The following is a 17,686-nucleotide window of genomic DNA, read 5'->3' as shown; positions in this document are numbered from 1 at the left end:
TGGCAGCCACCCCCCAATATTTCCCACAGCCCAGCCCCTGCCCCCGTTTCTGCCAGTGTATTGCTTGTTTTAACTGCACGGACAGCCCAGGGAGCCAGCTGGCTGCTGGCCCCACATGTGCCAGTGACCAGAGAGACATGAGCTGGCACCCGCATGGGCAGCAAGTTATATGGGCTCGTGGTGCCCGTGCTCCAGCAATATTTGGAGCTGGGTCTCTCCCCTGGCTCTGAATATTGCTCCTCCCCCCCCCCCCAGCCCCAGAGCATCCCAGGAGAAGAGGACTTGTAACAGGGCGCCCACAGCCCCAGTGTGATGGAGCACACGGGCTCCACCACAAGTCACGCCATAGCAAGCTGTCGCGGCAGGCTGCCCCCGCCCTTGGGCCCTTGCGGTGAATGCACACACTGCGCGCCAGACAGGGGTGCTGGGATGCAGAGGCCTCACCCCTGGGCGGATGCTACAGCGAGTGGGCACGGCGGGCAGCCCCTGCACCTTTGCAGCGCATGCTCATGCCATGCCGGGTATTTTAAATGCCAGCGACGTGGCAGTCAAGGGCAAGGAAGTCCACCCAGGTCCAGGCCCATGGGGTGAGCTGAGGGAAGTGCTCACTCTCCTGCGGCAGCCAGAACCCGGCAGGCAACCCTGTCGAGCGGACACCCAGACTCCACAGCCCTAGAAGGAACGGCCTATGTCCCTTGATGGGCAGCAGGGCCTGATTGCAGACTCCAGCCCTGCTGCCCCGCAAACTGGAAGGCAGAAGGTAGGGGAGGGGGAGGAAGGGGCTTGTGCTGAGGGGAAGGGGGCAGGTCAGGGGAAGAAAGGGGAAGGCACCAAGGGACAGGGTGGAGAAGAGACAAATGTCAGGGGACCAAGTGCAGACAATGAAGGAAAGGGCAGGAGGGGAGGTGTCAGTGGGAGGGGGACAGGGTGATGCTGGGAGAGGAGAGGGTAAGGGTATTGGGAACTGGAGGGGGAGAGGGAGGTGCTGGGAGAAGGTTTGAAAGAGGGAGTGGGCATGAGGAAGGCGGGGATGGAGCAAATCATGTGTGAGGGCACAGAGGAATGGGGGCAGAGGGTGGTGATGGGGTGGGCATCAGGGAAAAATAGGACAAAGTGGGCACAGGCAGTGAGGGAAGGGGGAGGCACCAGGAGGGTGCAGGTGCCAGGGGATTCTGGGGGTGAAGCAGAAGGGCAGACACCTGCAGGGAGGGACCAGCACCATAGGAGAGAGGCAGGGCAGGTGTGTAGAGGGAGGTGGTAGGAGAGAGGATGAGGAGGGGTAGCTCACATGGTCAGAGTGGGGCTACTGGAAGAGTGGGAACAGGGAGCAGATAAGGGCTGGTGGAGGGGGGCAGGTCTCAGGAAGTCCGAAGGCAGTGAGAAGGGAAGGAGTCAGGACAGCAGAGGAGGATGAGGGGTTGGGGGGGGGGGCAGCAGGCACCAGGGGAGCTGATGGAACAAGGGGAGGAGACATGGCAGCAGCGAGAAAAGGGAAAGGTTTAAAAATATGTATTAATAACTTGGGTGCCACAGTGGCACATCCAAACAAGCCACATGACCTCAGTACTGGTGCACAACACAAAATTCATTCTGCTCATGGGAGGAAACTCTTAGGCTATGTCTACACCGGAGGTTTCTTGCACAATAACATCTTGCGTAAGGGTTCTTGTGCAAGAAGTCTTGCAGAAGAACATATCCGCACTGCATTGTGCGAATTGTGTTTTTGCACAAGAGCATCCATGGCAGTGTGGACGCTCTCTTGCGCAAGAAAGCGATGTCCATTTTAGCCATAGAGGTTTCTTGCGCAAGAAATCCCTGCCGAGCATCCACACTGCCCTCTTGCACAAGAGAGCTTACACCTGTTAGAAAAGAGCGTAGATCTTGCGCAAGATGTCCTCTCTTACCACGCCGTACTGTAAATTTCCTTGCTCAAGAGCAGGCAGGCACTGTGGATACTCTGTGGTTTCTTGCACAAGAACGGCTGTACTTGCACAAGAAGCCGTGAGTCTAGACATAGCCTCAGACAGAACACTTGCCCCAGCCTCTCCGCTCCCCCCCCCCGAGTTAATGTCCCACATGTTGGGTTAATGCAACTGTAGGATAGTTGCATGAGGGGGGGTTGGTGAGGGCCAAACTAATCCCTGTTGGTAGGAGGATGGTGGGAAAAGCCCTTGGAGAGGGGTGACATGACACCGTTTACTTCTGGTCGTGTGTCCATCTTGCCCCAAGCGTGTTATCTCCAGAGGCGTGGCTAATGAGGCACTACCAAAAATTATACAAACCTGCCACCCATGGGCACCCGTGCAGGAGGGGGAGCAGCTTCACACAGGCCTGCATGTCTGTGGTGAGCAGCTGTGCGACACACCGCACACTGACCGTCACGGGGAGCCATGTCACAGCACTGGATGGGCTGACAAATCCCTTCCCAACAGGCTCTTGGGCAGAAGATCTCCCCTTGCTCCTCACACCGACCCACCCTGTTGCCAGGGCTACACCCACTGACACCCCCTCAGCACAAAGTCTCTGTGCAGACCCCACAGCTCAGCCCCCTGCCCGCTGCTCTTATTTCAGTCACGTCCCCGCCCGCCTTCCCCTCGCTGTGTCTGCGCCAGAGTCGCGCCGGGCTCCCCAACGGCAGCAGAAGGGAAATAAACCCCCGTGTGCAGCTGGGAAGAAAGGCTCAGGGGCCACATTCACCGGCCCTGAGGGGCTGAGACCGATCCCCAGGCACCTCACTGACCAGCGCCTGCCCAGTCACAGGACGCGCCAGGACCCATCCAGCCTGAGCTGGGCCCATGGGTTCCCTGGGCAGGGAAAGGGGAGAGATGCCCAGGGAAAGGGGAGAGATGCCCCCTCAGAATGGGCCCCACACACGCCAGTGTGTGAGCAGGGAGCTGCCGGAGCCAGCCAATGGGAGCCCCCCACAGGGCGTGTGATGTAAGCCCCGGCTCTCATGACGCTTGGTGCCTAATTCCCCACTACGGGCAGGTGCTGAGCTCGGTCTAGGAACCCCCCTCCTGGGGCCAGGCAGCTCAGGCCCCTCGCTGCCCCCTGGGCCAAGGAGCCAGGCTGGGGCTTCACGGACCCAGAGTGGGCAGAGCAGGGGTGGGGCCCACCTGAGAGCTTTCTACCCCCTGGAGTGCCGGGTGCCGGGTCCTTGTCCCCTCCTGGCTGTGCTGGGGGGAGTGAGCCAGGGCTCCCTAGCTGGGGGGCAGATGTTATGATGGCAGGGGAGGGGGGCAGGTGTCCAGTTTGGGAATGGAGGCCCCTGGACCCTCCCCTCCTGTCCCTGTCACGCCTACTTCCCCCTAGAGCCTGGCTAGTGCAGTCATGGGGCCAAGGGCAGGGGAGCTGTCAAGTGTGGGGAGCAGACCGGGGCTGGATGGGGGGACCTGGAGTGCAGGGGGCAGAAAGGAGGGAAATGGACAAGGCCATGTCTAGGTTTTGGGGGGTGGGGAGTCACAGTTTCCCCCAGGCTCCCCCCCCCCCCAGCTCATTGGTTGGGAGGCAGTGACCTCACAGAGGGACAATGGCAACAGCAAGATGGGACAGGCTGCAGGGCTGGGACCATCTCAGAGACCCCCATGGACCAGCTGCCTGGCGCCTCCTTTGTGAGGTTTCCCTTTGAGGGTAGAAGGGATTGGGGGTCCCATCTGGGAGAGTGTCTCTGTGAAGATTTCCCCTTTCCCCAGGCTGCAGTGGGAGGGGCTGGGGCAGGCAGGCAGGGTTACAGGAGGGGCTGGCAATGAACTGAAGAGAAGCAAGTTAGAGGGCTGCAAACACCCAATGAGGATGGGATTTGAACCCCATGCGTGCGGAGCACAGTGGATTAGCAGTCCATCGCCTTAACCACTCGGCCACCTCATCTGAGCTGTTGTGCAAAGCTCAATGCTGTAAAAAACCCAGACACCCCCTGGCTACATCTACCCTGCAGGCTTCTTGTGCAAGAACAGTTTTGTGCAAGAGTTCTTGTGCAAAAGGTCTTGTGCAACAGTGTGTCCACACTGCTATGTGCTTTTGCAAAAGAGAAGTGCTTTTCTGCAAGAGCACGCATAGCATTGTGGACGCTCTCCTGTGCAGGAAAGCTCTGATGGCCATGTTAGCTGTAGGGCTTTCTTGAGCAAGAAACCCCTGTTGCCCATCCACACTGCCTCCTTGTGGAAGAGTTCTTGAGCAAGAGGGCTTATTCCTCGTGGGGAGAGGAATAACTCTTGCACAAGAAACCCTGTTATCTGATGCTGTACTATAAATTTACTTGTGCAACAACGTGCGTGCAGTGTAGACGCTCTGTAAGTTTTTGCACAAGAACATCTGCTCTTACGCAAAAAGCCTGCAGTGTAGACACAGGCTGAGAGAGACAAGAAAAGGAAACGGCCAGAGCCTCCCCTCGGCAGGCTAGTCCTCAACAGGGTGGGTGCATCTACCCAGCACCCTCACCTCGAAGTAAGCTGTGCAGTGTGAGCGGGCTGCCCAGAACCCCCAGGGGAAGGCCTGTGGGAAGTTTCCAAGGCAACAGCAACAACAAAGTTTCATAATCTACACTCATGTGACTGTGATTTATTCCTCCACTAGCAAGTGTCTCTGAAGGGATGAGAAATGCAGGGCCCAGGTGCAGGGAGCCGGGTCACATTCTCCTGCCTGAGTCTCAGTCCTGGCTGAAGCCTGGCTACAGAGAGAAGGGGCCAATGCAAACATCCACATGATAGCAAGGGAGTCAGTGCGTGGGTGGGTGGAGCAGGGAGCAGGGGGCAGAGCTGGGCTCTAATTCACTAGGGGTTTGTCCCACAGCTCCAAATAAGCAATGCAATTGTGTAGCTTATTTTGCATCTATTTTGAAATAGCTTATTTTGTAATTTGGCGCTGGCTACACAGCACTTACTTCGAAATAAATCGCAATTCCAAAATATCCCTCACTCCTCATGCCCTGAGGTTTACAGGGACGTCGGAATAGCGAGCCAGTTATGGCTTCAAACAAGGAGCTTGCTCTTAATACGCGTCTGTGTGATATGAGCACCACATTCAAAACCTCCGAGCTAGCCGGCCCACGGGTGTCAGTCTCACAAGTGGCCCTTTCAGAAAGCAGCCTTGGGCAGCTACAGCAATGTTGTGGACTCTGGAAGTTGGAGGGTGGGGCAGCAGATGGTCTTGCAGGTAGGGGAATTAGCTCAAGTTTAAAGCAGTGGTCCCCAACCTTTTCAGGTTGGCGGGCGCCAGGGAGCGTGGCCGTTTGCCCGCCGGGCGCCAGGGGGCGGGGACACTTGCCCGCCAGGGGGTGGACCCCCCCAGCCGCATGCCCGGGGGCGGGGCCCCCCTCATAGCCACGGGGCCGGGGCCCTCCCCATAGCCGCGCGCCCCCTGGCAAGCGCCGCACGACCGGGGCTGGCGCTCCCCCCGTAAGCGCCGCGGGGCCAAGGCCGGGGCCGGGGCCAGGGCACGCGCGGCGCCCCCGGGGGCGGGGCCAAGGCCAGAACTGGCAAGGGCACGCGCGGTGCTCCTGGGGGCGGGGCCAAGGCCGGCGCCGGAGCTGGCAAGGGTACGCGCAGCGCCCCCGGGGCCGGGACCGGCCATGCGCCCAGGGCTGGCACCTGCCAGCCCAGATTGCTCCGCGGGCGCATGTAAAGAGCCCGGCGGGCGCCATGGCGCCCGCGGGCACCGGGTTGGGGACCACGGTTGTAGAGTGTTTGCTTAGCATGCTAGGTGCAGTGAGATCGATGCCCACATTCTCCAAATACAGCTCAGTTCTCATTCTTTATCTTCACTGGCCCTCTCTCTCTTCCTACCTGCTTTCCCAAAAGAGAGAGAGATCCAGCTTGCCTGTCTTTTCCCCCAGCAATTGCCATGCTGCAAAGTAGAGAGTTGAGATATCAAGCTCAGAAGTCTAGCAGGCTCTGTGGTGCCATGGAAAGCATGTTGGACTTCTCAGTAACAGTAGCTAATGTGAGCCCAGTTGCATATTTCAAGGTTATAGGTTCAAATCCCACCAGAGTCACTTTAGCTGCTTTCTCATTTTGAGGGCACATTTTACAGAACAGGCAATCCTTAGGCTGATACCCAGGTGGGTTTGAGTCCAGACAGTTCCCAGCAGACCCCAGTGAGGGTGGAGGGAAGGGCTGGTACTTGGGTTGGGGCTCGGGGTTGTTCTGAAAGGCTGCAGGTGCCATTAGACCCTTTTGTCCCTCCCTGTCTCCTACTAGTGCTGAGCAACACTCAGGCTATGTCTACACTGCACTGCTCTTCTGGAAAAAGCTACGCAAATTTCAAAACCCAATTTGTGCAGCTTTTTCTTGGAAGAGGCTTTTCCAACATTTGGGCTGTGTACACTGGGAAAGTCACACAAGGGAGGAAGGAGGCAGAGCTGGCCCAATGCACCAGCCTCCCAGGGCAGGGGAGGACAAGCCCCAAGCACCTGCCTGGGCTGATTCATCTCCCTTTCCCAGGCTGGCACCCAGGGGCATTCTCAGCTGATGTCACCCCCCTCTGTCACATGGAGTTGGGCTCATCCCATGCACAGGCTGGTCAGCAGCAGCTGCAGTTACCTGGGCACCCAGGGGAAGCAGCAATAAGGGAAGATACCTTGTTTCTGCCTGGCTTTGAACTAGGGTCCTTTTGCAGGGGAAGCAACTGTGATAACCACTTCACCACAGAAACACACTTTCTTGTGGATGGAACTTGGCTGACTGTTCTGTTCCTGGCTCTTTCTTACACCCTGCTCTGCGGGGGAGGGGAATGCACCTTGTGAACACTCCACCTCTTGTTCTCAGGGAAGCCACTAACCCGAGCTGCCAGCTCCTCATTTCCTCACCAGCCCCTTGAGATTTGTAGCTCAAAGCTGGAGCTGCTGTGGAAGGAGGTGAAGCTACAGAAGCTGACAGGGGACAATCAGCAGCCGGAGGGTTATTTTTTCTCCTCCCTGGGCTGATGTAGCTAGAACTGAGGAGAAGAAAATCCTCTTCCCTTCTCCTCAGAAGATGGAAATTGCAGTTGGTTCTCTGTCTGGTTCTACTAAAGCTGGACCCCAGGACTAGACTTTTTCTTTCTAAAACCCTGGTGAAAGCAGTGTGTGAATTGTTTGCAAACTGAGAACGTGAGTTAAAGGACCTTGTCCAGCATGGGGCTTGAACCCACGACCCTGAGATTAAAAGTTTCATGCTTCACCAACTGAGCTAGCCAGGCTGCATACTATGTTTTACCCCATGACAGGGCCATCTCTCCAGTGACAGGAGAAGGGTCCGGGTTCAGGATTTCTTTTAGCGATGCAGGAAGGGGAGATGGAGGAAATTCAAACCCCTTTGCAAGCTTTGTTCTCAGGGCACCAAGTGAGACAGGACAGGTGTGAGCTGAGGAATCTTCCCCCCTAGAAGGAGTATTTGGGTGCACCCAGGTGCATCAAGAATTCAGGACCATAGAATCATAGAATAATAGGACTGGAAGGGACCTCGAGAGGTCATCGAGTACAGCCCCCCGCCCTCAAGGCAGGACCAAGCTCCGTCTACACCATCCCTGCCAGATGTCTATCTAACCTGTTCTTAAATATCTCCAGAGAGGGAGATTCCACCACCTCCCTGGGCAATTTATTCCAATATTTGACCACCCTGACAGTTAGGAATTTTTTCCTAATGTCCAATCTAAACCTCCCCTGCTGCACTTTAAGCCCATTACTCCTTGTCCTGTCCTCAGAAACCAAGAGGAACAAATTTTCTCCTTCCTCCTTGTGACACCCTTTTAGATATTTGAAAACCGCTATCATGTCCCCCCTTAATCTTCTTTTTTCCAAACTAAACAAGCCCAGTTCATGAAGCCTGGCTTCATAGGTCATGTTCTCTAAACCTTTAATCATTCTTGTCGCTCTTCTCTGTACCCTTTCCAATTTCTCCACATCTTTCTTGAAATGTGGCGCCCAGAACTGGATACAGTACTCCAGCTGAGGCCTAACTAGTGCAGAGTAGAGCGGCAGAATGACTTCACGAGTTTTGCTTACAACACACCTGTTGATACAACCTAGAATCATATTTGATTTTTTTGCAACAGCATCACACTGTTGACTCATATTCAACTTGTGGTCCACTATGACCCCTAGATCCCTTTCCGCCATGCTCCTTCCTAGACAGTCGCTTCCCATCTTGTATGTATGGAACTGATTGTTCCTTCCTAACTGGAGCACTTTGCATTTCTCTATATTAAACCTCATCCTGTTTACCTCTGACCATTTCTCTAACTTCCTAAGGTCATTTTGAATTATGTCCCTATCCTCCAAAGAAGTTGCAACCCCACCCAGTTTGGTATCATCTGCAAACTTAATAAGCGTACTCTCTATCCCAATATCTACATCATTGATGAAGATATTGAACAGTACGGGTCCCAAAACAGACCCTTGAGGAACTCCACTTGTTATCCCTTTCCAGCAGGATTTAGAACCGTTAACAACTACTCTCTGACTACGGTTATCCAGCCAATTATGCACCCACCTTATCGTGGCCCTATCTAAGTTATATTTGCCTAGTTTATCAATAAGAATATCTTGCGAGACCGTATCAAATGCCTTACTAAAGTCTAGGTATATGACTTGGGCCTTGGGCCAGTGCATTGGGGACAATGTGTGAGCCCTTCCATGAGCATTTTCTGCTCCCACTGGGGAAGGCAGCTGGGCAGGACCAGCCTGCAGCCCACGTCCCTTTCAGCCCCAGGTGCAGGAGGTAACAGAGAGGGGAGGAAAGTCCATGGCCAGAGCCTCCTACCAGCAGGCTGGCCCTGCGCAGAGTCTGTGCATGATGGAGCCTCTCCCAGCAGGGCTCTGGCCAGTTATCTGCAAAGTGCTCAGCTGGTTCAGTTTTTTGCAGGAAGGAGTGGGATCCATGCGCCCTGCTCCTCACTGACAGGAGTATCCTCTTCCCTCCTTTTCACACAGGGTATGTCCACACTGCTCTCCGCTACCACTGAGCTACACCCCCATTTCCCATCTATCTTTACCTCAAGTCTTGGGAAATTACTCTCTGGCAGTACTGTTTGCAGGAGCAGGTGGTGCCATGCACACATGGCGGGGGGAGGACGGCCCTCTATGGGCTTGGTCATGTGTGGTGTCCCCCAACCTACGATCAGCATGACGCTTAACGATAGTGCATCATCCCCTGTGCTCCTGCCTCCCTGCCCTGTGTGTGTTGCCACCTCACGGCACTCACCTGATGTTCCCGCCCGCGTGCCCGAAGATGTCTGGGAGGCCTCCTGCATCTGGGGGACCAGTTCCAGGGGGAGGGTCACAACGTTCCTGGAATCCTCATCCTGGAACTGCTGGTCATCAGGGTCGTCCTGAAACTGCAGCTGCTGCTGCCCAGGTGTCTCCATTCCAGACTCCAGAACCATGGTAAGAAACAGACACAGGCATTGGTGGCATAGTGCTGAGCATAGTTACCTTCTAAGCAGTTGATGTGGGTTTAATTCCCAGCCAATGCAAAGGGAAGAAGGAGCAATGAAGCCCCTTACAAAGGTTTTACTTTAACCCCAAAAAATGGGCACAAGTGGGTCCCACAGCTGGGAGCTGCTTTTTCAATACGCAGGAAGTTCTTGATCACAGCCAAATGGTGGAGAAGCTACACTTGACCACCTGAAACATGAGAAAAGCTATTGGCCATGGGCCATGCAGAATGTCTGGCAGCCCCTTTGCTGCTCTTGAACTTGAGCCAAGAAGCTGCACCTGCCCCCTCCCAGAAACTTCTGTAACTCCTCTGCCATCCAATTCCTCCCCAGTTTCTTCCTGACACCTGCCCCTCCCCCCTCAACTGAGTCCTTTCTAGGTGGGAGCTTCTAGGAACAGGCATTCCTGGCCACAGGGTGGGTCTGGGTCCTCTCAGCCTTTGGATCCACGTGCAACGTGATCCCAGGGTAACCATCTCCTGGAGTTTCTCCTTGTCCCATGTATCTCAGGGCAGGGGGACCCAGGACCGGGGTCTGTATGCTGCCAACGGGTGTAACACATGGCAACATTTCTCCTTCCTCTGCCGGAGAGGGAGCCAGATAGTTCCCATGATACCACATACAGATGGGCAGGGTCTGGAGAGGTGAAGCCACTGAATGGAAAAAGCAAGGAGAGCAGAGTATCAGCTATCAGCTGAGAAACTCAAACATGGGGCAGTGTGGTGGTCCCATGGTGTAAGGAGCAAGACTTTGCTTTCTGCAGTCTGAGCTCAAATCTCAGTGGGGCCTACTGGTGAGGTGTTGGTTTGTGCAAATCTGTGAGAGTGAGTCTCCTTGCCCCTCTCCTTCAAGTCCACATTGTGTGTCTTTACTTTTTCAATCTAAGGACTTTGAAAAAACTGTTTCCAAAAGCAGCTCCAGTGGCACAATGGGTCGGCCTGCAGTACTTATACGACAGTGCACCCAGGAGACATACAGAGGTTGTGGATTCAAACCTCACCTAGAGCAGTGGTTTTCAGTCCCAGCTGGGCTGTCTTCTTGCATTGAACCCTGCTGGTGCTGGGATTTCACCCCAGAGGACAGGAGCAGTGAAAATTCCCCCTTCCCAAGAGCGGCCGGAGGCCGGCTACAGTAGCTGTCGCCCTGGGCAGGGCGGCGCAATCGGTGCCTCTGCCTGCACAGCTGTCAATGCCTGTGATGGCATCATTGGGCACCCTGGTTAGTGGTGCCCTAGGCAGCTGCCTAGCTCCCCTAGGCCCACAGGCGATGGCCTCATCAGAGCGATTGCTGGGTGGTCACGATGTGAGGCCAACTGGCACAGAGAGGTTTGGACCCTTGACCCTCTTTCTGCTGGGTCCTTCCTGTCCGTCTTCTCCCCCCCGCCCCACCCATCAGCAGCCACCGTCCCTTTCAGCCTCTGGGTCAGATCAGGAAAAGAGGCAGGAAATGGGACAAAGTCAGGAGACAAGCAACAAACCCCCAAACTTCCCCTGTGCTCTGAGAGCCCAGTTTGCTGAGAGCCCCCCTGCCTGAGACCCCAGAGCCCTTCCTTGGGCTGCCTCAAGAACAAAAGCTTTTGTCAATGTCTGGGATTGACCCAGGGACCTTTAGAACTGCTGTCTAATGTGCTCCAAACTGACCTACTTTGGCACCTGAAGTACCTGCCTTCCACCCCTTGCCCTTGCCCTTCTCTCCCAGTATGTCTCCACTGCATGTTTCACTTGCACAGAAACCTCCCCCCTGTGCGTGTGGCTGGCAGTGGTTGCTAGATGGATCCATTCACATGTAGCTTTACTGAAACCCCCTTGTTTTTGCCTTGAGCCTCCCCCAGCCCAAAGGCTGGTGCCCAATAGAACAGTCCCTGTAAGAAATGTGTCACTTTCACCCCTGGGAGCAGCCCAGCCAGGCAAAGGGGCTACCTGGGGCCAGACATTAGCCCTGGAGGGCAGGGGTGGGTGTGGCAGTGACATCACAAGGACCTTTTGCAGCCCCTCAGCTTATTGGCTAATGGAGGTTGGTAGGTGATGACCTCACAGAGAGTCCATGACAATGGCCAGGTGGGACAGGCTGCAGGGCAGGTGCCATCTCAGAGGACCCCTCCCCCCCCATTGCTTTGCTGCAGGGAGTCTCTTTGAGATCTGTTTCGGAGGCCAGAGAGAGAATGGGAGTCCAAAGAATGAGTGTGAGAAGGAGCCTTCTCCTCTCCCACCAGCTAAATGACCTAGAAGGCAGAGAGGTGGGAGAAGGGCCCTGAATTAATCTCTTGGGTCACTGTTGCTGTAACAATGAGGTAAGATGAACAAGTAGGCTGTTGTTATGTGAAGAGTGAGGCTGGTTTCCCTGACTGGGAATTGAACCCAGACTTCAGTAATGAAAGTACCAAATCTTATCCACTAGACCATCAGGACACATGAATGCATTTTTTTCTTTACCTACATTAACCTTTCACAGGCCACTTTCTGTCCCCTTCAGGACAGGGGTCCATTTTCCATTGTCCAGAGGGGACAAGAACAGAAACCAAACAGAACATCAGAACAGCCAGATGGGGCCATGCCAGTTGCCCAACTAGCCCAGGATCCTGTCTCATGACAGCAGCTAATTTCATTGCCCAGTTGGAATCCTCAGGACAGACAGTTATTAAGTGATCCCTCCCATCGCCCATTCTTAGCTTCTAGAACACACCAGCTAGGAACACCTTCCCTGTCCATCCTGGTTAAATGCCACTGATTGACCTTTCCTGCATTAAATTATCCAGTTCTTTTTTGGACCTTATAGATTTCACCTTCACAACATCCTCTGGCAAAGAATTCCACTGGGTGCAAAAATGCTTCCTTTTGGTTTATTTTTAATTTGGGTACTTACCAGTTTCATTCTCTCACCTGGGATCTTCAGTAGGAGAAAAAAAATTCTTATTGTTTTCTGCACCCCTGTCATCATTACACTAAACTCTGCCCCGTTGCCCCTGAGTCGTCCCTTTCCCAAGCTGAGAAGAAGAAGTTCCATGAATTCCTGGGAGCTGCTGTTCCAAAGAAGAGGCACTTCCCGTGGAAAAGATGGCCCAGCCCAAACCCCTACACAGAGCCCCAGAAAATACCAATGGACACTGGGCATTTGTAACGCTCCTCTTGGGCAGCGCTACGGAATGGATCTGGCTGGCCATCGGGCTGACTAACCAATCAACAGACGAGTCCCAGTGAGATTTCTCAGCCCAAGTGCAGAGACTGTGGAGTCTCCCACTCTCAGCCCAGTGGCAGAGGGGCAGCACCCTGAGGAGGCGGGTCCCGAAGCAGCGGAGACCTTTGAAGGGAACGGAGACGTAAGGTCAGAAGGAAGGGGAACAAGTCACCTCTTCTCAGGCGAGATGTGGTGGGAAACTACCAGATCCGGTGCAAGCAGAGCTCCAAGGGCTGGTTCCTGCCTGGTGGTTCCTTGCAGGGCCTGGCTTGAGAAGCGCCAAGGAGCCGTGTGTGGCCAGGAGAAAGGGAGCAGAAGGAATGTGGATGCAGGGGCAGGGTGGTGTGTCTGGCCAGGATTGAGGGAGCAGGAAAAAGGGAGGGTGTGCAAGCAAGCTGGAGGGGCTGGTTGGGAAGAAAGTGAGGGAAATGGGGTGGCTGGGGTCTGGGCATGAGGCAGAACATGCTGTGTCTTTGTGTCCCCTTGCAGCAAAGGCCATAGCCACACTGCCCCGAAGGTGCACAGCCACAGCAGTGACACTTCTGGGTGGGCCCTGGACTGTGTGGCCACCACAATCTGGTCTCAGGCAAGGCACCGCTGAGAAGTCTCAGCCCCAGACCTGTCTCCTCCACTCTCAGCCTAACCTGTTTAGCTGCTACAGGGCTAAGCTGTTTAGTGAGCCAGAGGGCTAAGCGCTTTCAGGGGTCTCTTCCCAAAAGGCAGGGGGCTGGTCTCTGCAGTGCAGTGGGTGTCACGTTTGCCTCACATGCAACAGCTCTGTAGGTAAAGTGCAACCTGTAACACCCAGCAGAGGAGATTTGCCTGCCTGGGGAGGGCGGGAACAGACCAGCACTTGGGAGCTTGCCTGCCAGCTGCTTAGCACATCTGGACACAGAAGAATTCCAAGACTTGGTTCTGCCAGCCAGTTTCTTTTCAGCTCCCTGCAAACTGCCTCCCAGCTGTGGGTGAGGCTGAGTGTGTGTGAAACCAGCTGCGCTTTGGATGATTTTGTTAATTGTTTAAAAAGCCTTATGCACCTCTTCTACCTGGGGAGGTGTCTGTAATAGATGCCTAGCGTGATATATCACTATTGGGTTTTACCCCTTGTAACCTCATCCAGAGACTCCCAACAAGTCTTGTCTTCTGTGTCCATCTCTGCCTCAGTTCAAGTGTTCGCACGTTTCATATCTAAGGAAACTCCTCCTCCCTTTTTCCCTGCCAGTCCTTCCCGAGCAATCTGAACCCTTCTGTGCCAATATCCCAGTCCTGTATTATCCCACCACGTCCCTGTGATACCAACTGCTTCCTGCTTATTATCCATAGTCCTGTGTGTCTATACCAGCATCTAAGACACAGATTAGATTTTGCTTCCCAGTGGTCCCGCGTCCTTCCTTTATCTCTGCGGTTACAGCCCCTGCTCTCTCCCATTTCTGGCCCATCTCCCAGGTGTCCATGTTGTTCATTTACCTGTGGGCTTTGGGCACCTGCCCCAGTCAAACCTAGTTTAAAGCCTCCTCACTAGGTGAGCCAGTCTGCACCCAAATACTCTTCCCTTCCTCCACAGGTGAACCCCAGCCCTGCTGAGCAGCCCTTCCTGCAACAGCATCCCATGGGCAAGGAAGCCAAAGCCCCCTGCCCACTGAGCTGTAGCTTTCTGTGCCCAGGGAGCCAGACACCGCCAGGGCTGGAGGGAAATGGGGAACGGCTGCACTTTGGGAGGCAAAGGTGTTGTCTGGAAACACAAAGAACCATTTTAAAGAGACTTCGGAGGCAGGCACCATGGCTTAGTTGGCTAAAGTATCTGCCTTATAAACAAAGCAGCCTGGGTTTGCCTCCCAGTGGTACCTTGTTGCAGCCTTTGTTCACCTTTTCCTATGTCCTTGTGGACACAGAAGAGGCCTCCTTAGGCCACCCATGGAACTGCTGGTTCAGGAAAAGGCTGATTGGGGAGGAGTGTTGGGCAGAAGGAAACCACAAGCCTGGAGCAGGTGCAGAGGCTGCTGTGACTGGCACTGGCAAGGCAGGGCTCTGACTGCAATTGCTGGGACAGGAGAGCCACCACCACACAGCCTTGTGATTCCCTAGGGGTGTCGGTGCCCAGAGAGCCTGAGGGTGCAACCTCTGCAGCTCCTGCAGCCATGGAGAGTCAGGGTCTATGGGCATCAGGTGCTTCTCACCTGTGGGGGAGAAACCTCTTGGGACTTGTGGTTTCCTTCTTCCGCATACACCTCCCCACTCAGCCTTTTCCTGAGCCAGCAGTTCCATGAGAGGCCAGGAGAGGCCTCTTCTGTGTCCCAGAAGGGCATAAGTAAATGTTATCAAAGGCTCCAACAAGGCACCACCAGTAATTGAACCCAAGATCCCCTATTTACTAGGCAAATGCTTTAGCCAGCTAAGCCATGGTGCCCTATTTTGATCCACCTGTCAACTGTTCTACTGTATGATCCCAGACAACACCATTGCATGGCAAAGTTCGGCCAGTCCCCATTTCATTCCTGCCTTCTCACCCTGGCGGTGTCTGGCTCCCTAGGCACAGAAGGCTACAGCTCAGTGGGCAGAGGCTCTGACATGCACATCTCCCCCAGCCGCTGGGACTGTGGAGTTGCCTTTGAGGTTTTGCAGGGTTATGGGAGGAAGAAATGGGGCAAACTTTGATTATCTGGCTTGTAAACCCCTTGGTCTCAGGGTTTAGGTTGGAGTCCCCACGTGGGGGCCCGGCCTCCTTCAGTTTGGTCCCTTCCTGAAGGCACAAAACTGACAACAGAGAATTCCTTTACCCTGCAGCAATCTCTGTTGGCCAAAGGGTTGCCAACCGAATATTTGCCCAAGTTTAAGTGCAGCAGCAGAAGATGGTGTTAAGTGTGTTTCTGTGGCGTAGTGGTTATCACATTTGCTTAACATGGAAAAGGACCCTGGTTTAAAACCAGACAAAAACATGGTGTCTTCTCTTATTGCATTTCCACTTGATGCCCACAAGGCAGTTTCAGTGCCTGCCCTTTGGTGCAGGGCTGGGCGGCCTGTGTGCTGGCTTTCAGGAGCATGTGGGAGTCAGATAAACAGGTTAGGCTGAGATTAGAGGAGGCAGGGCTGGGGCGTCTCAGCAGTGCTTTGCCTGGGACCAAGTGGTTGCAGCAGCATGGTCCAGGGCCCTCTGTGGAAGTGCCACTAGTGCAGCTGTTGCCTTTGCTGAAAGGGGACACAAAGCCATATAGGCTGTGTCTGCACTGGCACCATCAGCCCCACTGCTAGTAATTCTCAGAGAGGCCCTTGTTGACCTAGAAAGGGGTGTGGCCAAAACACAGGCCTCGCTGAGAGCAGGATTTGAACCTGCGCAGGGAAACCCTATTGGATTGCTAGCCCAACACCTTAACCACTCGGCCACAACAGCTCTGGCTAAGAAAGCTGGTGAATAATCCCAATGTGCAGGCTTAACGTCACCTGCCACAGAATTCACACAGCAAACCATTTCAACAGCTGTGCAGAGGAGTTCTGGCTGTTGTGGTGTTACGCTGCCTTGGAGGTGAGTTCTGCTTCAAGGTCTTCTCTTCTCCTTCTTGGTCTTCCTTTCGCTTTTCCTTCCTCTTCTCTTCTCCCCTTTTCCTTCTTCTTGCTGATCTCCTTCTTGGACCCCTGTTTATATAGAGAAACTCAATACTGCTTAGTTCTTCCTTAACCAATTATTTTAGTAAAATTTCACTCACCAATCAGAACATACTGTAACAGAATTACCTAACCAATCATACCACACTGCCTTAGTTGATTTACACCTAGCAAAATCAATTACACAGCAGACTGAAACAGATCCAAACCAGACTATCACACAGACAAACAACAGGAAAGTGAGGCCAAGAAGCATAGAATGCCAATTGCACACCCACAACTATTGGTAAGCAGTCTTTTGCCAGACAAAATGCTGTTAATTGAGTTTTCTCTACCCACCTTGAGATCTGCTTCTTCCCTGGTGACAGTGGGTGCCACTAGGATAAGATCCCTTCTCACAGCCTAGTGTGACACTATTTCAATGTCATTTAGATGGAATGTGAGCATGTGACTCCAGGCTTTACAGCTAATTGCTGCTGCTCTTCAGTGTGGCTGCAGAAAAAAGCTTCAGTTTAGACCCGTAGTCACCAACCCGTTGATCGCGATCGACTGGTCAATCACAAGGCCTCGACCAGTTGATCGCGAGGTGTTTGGGCACCCCCACCCCCATTTTCCCCCCACCCCTGAGAACTGTCTTCTCCAATCAGCCTTTTCCTGAACCAGCAGTTCCATGGGTGGCCAGGGGAGGCCTCTTCTGTGTCCTAGAAGCACATAGGAAAATGTAAGCAAAGGCTTCCAACAGGCATCACTGGGAGTTGAACCCAGGATCTTGTGTTTGCTAGACAGTAGCTTGAGCCAGCTAAGCCATGGTGCTCTCTGCATGCAGTTTGGTGAAACTTTTCTACTCTATGGTCCCAGACTACACCTTTGACTCCCAGCGTGCAGCCATTCCCCATTTCCTTCCAGCTCTGGCGGTGTCTGGCTCCCCAGGACAGGGCAAGGGGGCGGGGGGACGCTGGCTACATGTGGCTTGAGGATCTCACAAAAATCCCAGCCAGTCAGCTCTGTACCCCCTCAGTGACAGCCCGTGAGCCTGGGGAAATAGGCAGTTGCCTAGAGCGCTGCCAGCCCGTGCGCACGATGATTATGTCATGACTGCCAGGGCGCCCTGTGATTACATCACAGCCGTACAGGCACGGGTGCGGATCGCACCTTCCGCCTGGGGCATCAGCCGCCGCAGCTGGCCTCAGACCACTCCTGCACCCCCTAATGTCTGCTACAGCTGCTTCCAGACCAGACTGTGCTCTGCCACTGGCATCACAAGGTACTGGGCAGTCAGGGCCAATCCCCCAGTGCAGCCTCTGTCCATGGCCACACAAGGGCTCCTTTGGGAAGTGGGGCAGGACGGTCAGGCTGGGGGTGAGAGGGGTGTGATAAAACAGCATCTGTAAGAAATTTAAGAGTGGAGGGCAGGAGGCAGGGCCTGGGGGCATGAGCAGCGCTGGGCAAGCGGGCTCAGTTCAGTTTCTCCCCAACACAGATTCTGGCTCAGGGCGTCCCTTTC

The 17,686-nt window shown here is 54.4% G+C and overlaps 1 non-coding gene across 1 annotated transcript; it reads right to left on the bottom strand.

Annotated features, from left to right (window-relative positions):
- Positions 1-15,888: 15,888 nt before the first annotated feature.
- Positions 15,889-15,970, bottom strand: TRNAA-AGC (transfer RNA alanine (anticodon AGC)). Its single transcript has one exon. It is a non-coding gene; the product is annotated as a tRNA-Ala (tRNA).
- Positions 15,971-17,686: the final 1,716 nt, after the last annotated feature.

The sequence above is a fragment of the Pelodiscus sinensis genome, chromosome 19 (assembly GCF_052426305.1).
Source record: "Pelodiscus sinensis isolate ZL-2025 chromosome 19, ASM5242630v1, whole genome shotgun sequence".
NCBI lineage: Eukaryota > Metazoa > Chordata > Testudines > Trionychidae > Pelodiscus > Pelodiscus sinensis.
The sequence above is the reverse complement of the archived record's forward strand: the minus strand, read 5'-3'. Positions and strand labels throughout refer to the sequence as shown.